An 8,603-nucleotide genomic window follows, 5' to 3' on the forward strand; every position below is an offset into this window, starting at 1 on the left:
CACTCTCTGGACTCACTGCACTGCATCCCCAGTGCTGACAGTGCACTCTCTGGACTCACTGCACTGCATCCCCAAGGTGCAGTGCACGCTCTGGAATCACTTCACTGCATCCCCAGTGTTGTCAGTGCACTCTCTGGACTCTCTGCAGTGCATCCCCAGTGGTGCCACTGCACTCTCTGGACTCACTGCACTGCATCCCAAGTCGTGCCAGTGCACTGTCTATACTCACTGCAGAGCATCCCCAGTGGTGCCAGTGCACTCTCTGGACTCACTGCAGTGCATCCCCAGTGTTGCCAGTGCACTCTGTGGACTCACGGCACTGCATTCCCAGTGGTGCCAGTGCACTCTCTGGACTCACTGCACTGCATTACCAGTGCTGCCAGAGCACTCTCTGGACTAACTGCAGTGCATCCCCAGTGTTGCCAGGGCACTCTCTGGACTCACAGCACTGCATTCCCAGTGGTGCCAGTGCACTCTCTGGACTCACAGCACTGCATCCCCAGTGCTGCTAGTGCACTCTCTGGACTCACTGCACTGCATCCCCAGTGGGGCAAGTGCACTCTCTGGACTCACGGCACTGCATCCCCAGTGGTGCCATTGAACTCTGTGGACTCACAGCACTGCATCCCCAGTGGTGCCAGTGCACTCTCTGGACTCACTGCACTGCATCACCAGTGGTGCCAGTACACTCTCTGGACTCACTGCACTGCATCCCCAGTGGTGCCAGTGCACTCTCTGGACTCACTGCACTGCATCCCCAGAGGTGCCAGTGCAATCTCTGGACTCACTACAGTACAGCTCCTGTGGTGCCAGTGCACTCTCTGGACTCACTGCACTGCATCCCCAGTGGTGCCAGTGCACTCTCTGGACTCACTGCACTGCATCCCCAGTGGTGCCAGTTCAATCTCTGGACTTACTACAGTACAGGTCCAGTGGTGCCAGTGCACTCTCTGGACTCACTGCACTGCATCCCCAGTGGTGCCAGTGCACTCTGTGCACTCACTGCAGTGCATCCCCAGTGGTGCCAGTGCACTCTCTGGACTCACTGCAGTGTATTCCCAGTGGTGCCAGTGCACTCTTTAGCGTCACTGCACTGCATCCCCAGTGGTGCCAGTGCACTCACTGCAGTGCATCCCCACTGGTGCCAGTGCACTTACTGGACTCACTGCACTGCATCCCCAGTGGTGCCAGTGCACTCTCTGGACACACTGCACTGCATCCCCAGTGGTGCCAGTTTACTCTATGGACTCACAGCACTGCATCCCCAGTGGTGTCACTGCACTCTCTGGACTCACTGCACTGCATTCCCAGTGGTGCCAGTGCACTCTATGGACTCACTGCACTGCATCCCCAGTGGTGCCAGTGCTCACACTGGACTCCCTGCAGTGCATCCCCAGTGGTGCCAGTGCACTCTCTGGACTCACTGCACTGCATCGCCAGTGGTGCCAGTGCACTCTCTGGACTCACTGCACTGCATCCCCAGTGGTGCCAGTGCACTCTCTGGACTCACGGCACTGCATCCCCAGTAGTGCCAGTGCGCTCTGTTTACTCACTGCACTGCATCCCCAGTGGTGCCAGTGCGCTCTCTGGACTCACTGCACTGCATTCCCAGTTGTGCCAGGGCACTCTCTGGAGTCACTGCAGTGCATTCCCAGTGGTGCCAGTGCACTCTCTGGACTCACTGCACTGCATTACCAGCGGTGCCAGTGCACTCTCTGGACTCACTGCAGTGCATCGCCAGTGTTGCCAGGGCACTCTCTGGACTCACAGCACTGCATTCCCAGTGGTGCCAGTGCACTCTCTGGACTCACGGCACTGCATCCCCAGTGCTCCTAGTGCACTCTCTGGAGTCACTGCACTGCATCCCCTGTGGGGCCAGTGCACTCTCTGGACTCACTGCACTGCATCCCCAGTGGTGCCAGTGCACTCTCTGGACTCACTGCAGTGCATCCCCAGTGGTGCCAGTACACTCTCTGGACTCACTGCACTGCATCCCCAGTGGTGCCAGTGCACTCTCTGGACTCACTGCACTGCATCCCCAGTGGTGCCAGTGCAATCTCTGGACTCACTACAGTACAGCTCCAATGGTGCCAGTGCACTCTCTGGAGTCAATGCACTGCATCCCCAGTGGTGCCAGTGCACTCTCTGGACTCACTGCACTGCATCTTCAATGGTGCCAGTGCACTCTTTGGACTCACTGCAGTGCATCCCCAGTGGTGCCAGGGCACTCTCTGGAGTCACTGCAGTGCATTCCCAGTGGTGCCAGTGCACTCTCTGGACTCACTGCACTGCATTACCAGTGGTGCCAGTGCACTCTCTGGACTCACTGCACTGCATCCCCAGTGCTGACAGTGCACTCTCTGGACTCACTGCACTGCATCCCCAGTGCTGACAGTGCACTCTCTGGACTCACGGCACTTCATCCGCAGTGGTGCCAGTGCACTCTCTGGACTCACTGCACTGCATTCCCAGTGGTGCCAGTGCACTCTCTGGACTCACTGCACTGCATCCCCACTGGTGCCAGTGCACTCTCTGGACTCACTGCACTGCATCCCCAGTGGTGCCAGTGCACTCTCTGGACTCACTGCACTGCATCCCCAGTGGTGCCAGTGCACTCTCTGGACTCACTGCAGTGTATTCCCAGTGGTGCCAGTGCACTCTTTAGCGTCACTGCAGTGCATCCCCAGTGGTGCCAGTGCACTCACTGCACTGCATCCCCACTGGTGCCAGTGCACTCTCTGGACTCACTGCAGTGCATCCCCAGTGGTGCCAGTGCGCTCTATGGACTCACTGCACTGCATTCCCAGTTGTGCCAGGGCACTCTCTGGAGTCACTGCAGTGCATTCCCAGTGGTGCCAGTGCACTCTCAGGACTCACTGCACTGCATTACCAGTGGTGCCAGTGCACTCTCTGGACTCACTGCAGTGCATCCCCAATGTTGCCAGGGCACTCTCTGGACACAGAGCACTGCATTCCCAGTGGTGCCAGTGCACTCTCTGGACTCACGGCACTGCATCCCCAGTGCTCCTAGTGCACTCTCTGGAGTCACTGCACTGCATCCCCAGTGGTGCCAGTGCACTCTCTGGACTCACTGCACTGCATCCCCAGTGGTGCCAGTGCAATCTCTGGACTTACTACAGTACAGGTCCAGTGGTGCCAGTGCACTCTCTGGACTCACTGCACTGCATCCCCAGTGGTGCCAGTGCACTCTGTGCACTCACTGCAGTGCATCCCCAGTGGTGCCAGTGCACTCTCTGGACTCACTGCAGTGTATTCCCAGTGGTGCCAGTGCACTCTTTAGCGTCACTGCACTGCATCCCCAGTGGTGCCAGTGCACTCACTGCAGTGCATCCCCACTGGTGCCAGTGCACTCTCTGGACTCACTGCACTGCATCCCCAGTGGTGCCACTGCACTCTATGGACTCACTGCACTGCATCCCCAGTGGTGCCAGTTTACTCTATGGACTCACAGCACTGCATCCCCAGTGGTGCCAGTGCTCACACTGGACTCCCTGCAGTGCATCCCCAGTGGTGCCAGTGCACTCTCTGGACTCACTGCACTGCATCCCCAGTGGCGCCAGTGCACTCTCTGTACTCACTGCACTGCATCCCCAGTGGTGCCAGAGCACTCTCTGGACTCACGGCACTGCATCCCCAGTAGTGCCAGTGCGCTCTGTTTACTCACTGCACTGCATCCCCAGTGGTGCCAGTGCGCTCTCTGGACTCACTGCACTGCATTCCCAGTTGTGCCAGGGCACTCTCTGGAGTCACTGCAGTGCATTCCCAGTGGTGCCAGTGCACTCTCTGGACTCACTGCACTGCATTACCAGCGGTGCCAGTGCACTCTCTGGACTCACTGCAGTGCATCGCCAGTGTTGCCAGGGCACTCTCTGGACTCACAGCACTGCATTCCCAGTGGTGCCAGTGCACTCTCTGGACTCACGGCACTGCATCCCCAGTGCTCCTAGTGCACTCTCTGGAGTCACTGCACTGCATCCCCTGTGGGGCCAGTGCACTCTCTGGACTCACTGCACTGCATCCCCAGTGGTGCCAGTGCACTCTCTGGACTCACTGCAGTGCATCCCCAGTGGTGCCAGTGCACTCTCTGGACTCACTGCACTGCATTCCCAGTGGTGCCAGTGCACTCTCTGGACTCACTACAGTACAGCTCCAGTGGTGCCAGTGCACTCTCTGGACTCACTGCACTGCATCCCCAGTGGTGCCAGTGCACTCTCTGGACTCACTGCACTGCATCTTCAATGGTGCCAGTGCACTCTTTGGACTCACTGCACTGCATCCCCAGTGGTGCCAGGGCACTCTCTGCACTCACTGCACTGCATCCCCAGTGGTGCCAGTGCACTCTCTGGACTCACTGCACTGCATCCCCAGTGGTGCCAGTGCACTCTCTGGACTCACTGCAGTGCATCCCCAGTGGTGCCAGTGCACTCTCTGGACTCACTGCACTGCATCCCCAGTGGTGCAGGAGCACTCTCTGGACTCTAGGCACTGCATCACCAGTGGTGCCAGTGCACTCTGTTTACTCACTGCACTGCATCCCCAGTGGTGCCAGTGCGCTCTCTGGACTCACTGCACTGCATTCCCAGTTGTGCCAGGGCACTCTCTGGAGTCACTGCAGTGCATTCCCAGTGGTGCCAGTGTACTCTCTGGACTCACTGCACTGCATCCCGAGTGGTGCCAGTGCACTCTCTGGACTCACTGCACTGCATCCCCAGTGGTGCCACTGCACTCTCTGGACTCACTGCAGTGTATTCCCAGTGGTGCCAGTGCACTCTTTAGCGTCACTGCAGTGCATCCCCAGTGGTGCCAGTGCACTCATTGCAGTGCATCCCCACTGGTACCAGAGCACTTACTAGACTCACTACACTGCATCCCCAGTGGTGCCAGTGCACTCTCTGGACTCACTGCACTGCATCTTCAATGGTGCCAGTGCACTCTTTGGACTCACTGCAGTGCATCCCCAGTGGTGCCAGGGCACTCTCTGGAGTCACTGCAGTGCATTCCCAGTGGTGCCAGTGCACTCTCTGGACTCACTGCACTGCATTACCAGTGGTGCCAGTGCACTCTCTGGACTCACTGCACTGCATCCCCAGTGCTGACAGTGCACTCTCTGGACTCACTGCACTGCATCCCCAGTGCTGACAGTGCACTCTCTGGACTCACGGCACTTCATCCGCAGTGGTGCCAGTGCACTCTCTGGACTCACTGCACTGCATTCCCAGTGGTGCCAGTGCACTCTCTGGACTCACTGCACTGCATCCCCACTGGTGCCAGTGCACTCTCTGGACTCACTGCACTGCATCCCCAGTGGTGCCAGTGCACTCTCTGGACTCACTGCACTGCATCCCCAGTGGTGCCAGTGCACTCTCTGGACTCACTGCAGTGTATTCCCAGTGGTGCCAGTGCACTCTTTAGCGTCACTGCAGTGCATCCCCAGTGGTGCCAGTGCACTCACTGCACTGCATCCCCACTGGTGCCAGTGCACTCTCTGGACTCACTGCAGTGCATCCCCAGTGGTGCCAGTGCACTCTCTGGACTCACTGCACTGCATCCCCAAGGTGCCAGTGCACTCTATGGACTCACTGCACTGCATCCCCAGTGGTGCCAGTGCACTCTCTGGACTCACTGCACTGCATCCTCAGTGGTGCCAGTGCACACACTGGACTCACTGCACTGCATCCCCAGTGGTGCCAGTGCACTCTCTGGACTCACTGCAGTGTATTCCCAGTGGTGCCAGTGCACTCTTTAGCGTCACTGCAGTGCATCCCCAGTGGTGCCAGTGCACTCACTGCAGTGCATCCCCACTGGTACCTTTGCACTTACTGGACTCACTACACTGAATCCCCAGTGGTGCCAGTGCACTCTATGGACTCACTGCACTGCATCCCCAGTGGTGCCAGTGCACTCTCTGGACTCACTGCACTGCATCCCCAGTGGTGCCAGTGCACTCTCTGGACTCACTGCACTGCATCCCCAGTGCTGACAGTGCACTCTCTGGACTCACGGCACTGCATCCGCAGTGGTGCCAGTACACTCTGTTTACTCACTGCACTGCATCACCAGTGGTGCCAGTGCATTCTCTGGACTCACTGCACTGCATTCCCAGAGGTGCCAGTGCACTCTCTGGACTCACTGCACTGCATCCCCAGTGGTGCCAGTGCACTCTCTGGACTCACTGCACTGCATCCCCAGTGGTGCCAGTGCACTCTCTGGACTCACTGCAGTGTATTCCCAGTGGTGCCAGTGCACTCTTTAGCGTCACTGCAGTGCATCCCCAGTGGTGCCAGTGCACTCACTGCAGTGCATCCCCACTGGTGCCAGTGCACTCTCTGGACTCACTGCACTGCATCCCCATTGGTGCCAGTGCACTCTCTGGACTCACAGCACTGCATCCCCAGTGGTGCCAGTGCACTCTATGGACTCACTGCACTGCATCCCCAGTGGTGCCAGTGCACTCTCTGGACTCACTGCACTGCATCCTCAGTGGTGCCAGTGCACACACTGGACTCCCTGCACTGCATCCCCAGTGGTGCCAGTGCACTCTCTGGACTCACTGCACTGCATTCCCAGTGGTGCCAGTGCACTCTCTGGACTCACTACAGTACAGCTCCAGTGGTGCCAGTGCACTCTCTGGACTCACTGCACTGCATCCCCAGTGGTGCCAGTGCACTCTCTGGACTCACTGCACTGCATCTTCAATGGTGCCAGTGCACTCTTTGGACTCACTGCACTGCATCCCCAGTGGTGCCAGGGCACTCTCTGCACTCACTGCACTGCATCCCCAGTGGTGCCAGTGCACTCTCTGGACTCACTGCACTGCATCCCCAGTGGTGCCAGTGCACTCTCTGGACTCACTGCACTGCATCCCCAGTGGTGCCAGTGCACTCTCTAGAGTCACTGCAGTGCATCCCCAGTGGTGCCAGTGCACTCTTTGGACTCACTGCAGTGCATCCCCACTGGTGCCCGTGCACTCTCTGGACTCACTGCACTGCATCCCCAGTGGTGCCAGTGCACTCTCTGGACTCACTGCACTGCATCCCCAATGGTGCCAGTGCACTCTATGGACTCACTGCACTGCATCCCCAGTGGTGCCACTGAACTCTCTGGACTCACTGCACTGCATTCCCATTGCTGCCAGTGCACTCTTTGGACTCACTGCACTGCATCCCCAGTGGTGCCAGGGCACTCTCTGGGCTCACTGCAGTGCATCCCCAGTGGTGCCAGTGCACTCTCTGGACTCACTGCAGTGCATTCCCACTGGTCCCAGGGCACTCTCTGGACTCACTGCAGTGCATCCCGAGTGGTGCCAGTGCACTCTCTGGACTCACTGCACTGCATCCCCACTGGTGCCACTGCACTCTATGGACTCACTGCACTGCATCCCCAGTGGTGCCAGTGTACTCTCTGGAGTCACTGCACTGCATCCCCAGTGGTGCCAGTGCACTCTTTGGACTCACTGCAGTGCATCCCCACTGGTGCCCGTGCACTCTCTGGACTCACTGCACTGCATCCCCAGTGGTGCCAGTGCACTCTCTGGACTCACTGCACTGCATCCCCAATGGTGCCAGTGCACTCTATGGACTCACTGCACTGCATCCCCAGTGGTGCCACTGAACTCTCTGGACTCACTGCACTGCATTCCCATTGCTGCCAGTGCACTCTTTGGACTCACTGCACTGCATCCCCAGTGGTGCCAGGGCACTCTCTGGGCTCACTGCAGTGCATCCCCAGTGGTGCCAGTGCACTCTCTGGACTCACTGCAGTGCATTCCCACTGGTCCCAGGGCACTCTCTGGACTCCCTGCACTGCATCCCGAGTGGTGCCAGTGCACTCTCTGGACTCACTGCACTGCATCCCCAGTGGTGCCACTGCACTCTATGGACTCACTGCACTGCATCCCCAGTGGTGCCAGTGTACTCTCTGGAGTCACTGCACTGCATCCCCAGTGGTGCCAGTGCACTCTTTGGACTCACTGCACTGCATCCCCAGTGGAGCCAGTGCACTCTCTGGACTCACTGCACTGCATCCCAATGGTGCCAGGGCAACCTCTGCACTCACTGCACTGCATCCCCAGTGGTGCCAGGGCACTCTCTGCACTCACTGCACTGCATCCCCAGTGGTGCAGTGCACTCTCTGGACTCACTGCACTGCTTCCCCAGTGGTGCCAGTGCACTCTCTGGAATCACTGCAGTGCATCCGCAGTGGTGACAGTGCACTCTCTGGATTCACTGCACTACATCCCCAGTGGTGCCAGTGCACTCTCTGGACTCTCGGCACTGCATCACCAGTGGTGCCAGTGCACTCTGTTTACTCACTGCACTGCATCCCCAGTGGTGCCAGTGCGCTCTCTGGACTCACTGCACTGCATTCCCAGTTGTGCCAGGGCACTCTGTGGAGTCACTGCAGTGCATTCCCACTGGTCCCAGGGCACTCTCTGGACTCACTGCACTGCATCCCCAGTGGTGCCAGTGCACTCTCTGCACTCACTGCACTGCATTCCCAGTGGTGCCAGTGCACTCTCTGGACTCACTGCTCTGCATCCCCAAGGTGCCAGTGCACGCTCTGGAATCACTTCACTGCATCCC

Source organism: Anser brachyrhynchus (genome assembly GCF_964034855.1).
Source record: "Anser brachyrhynchus genome assembly, contig: SCAFFOLD_55, whole genome shotgun sequence".
Classification (NCBI taxonomy): Eukaryota; Metazoa; Chordata; class Aves; order Anseriformes; family Anatidae; genus Anser; species Anser brachyrhynchus.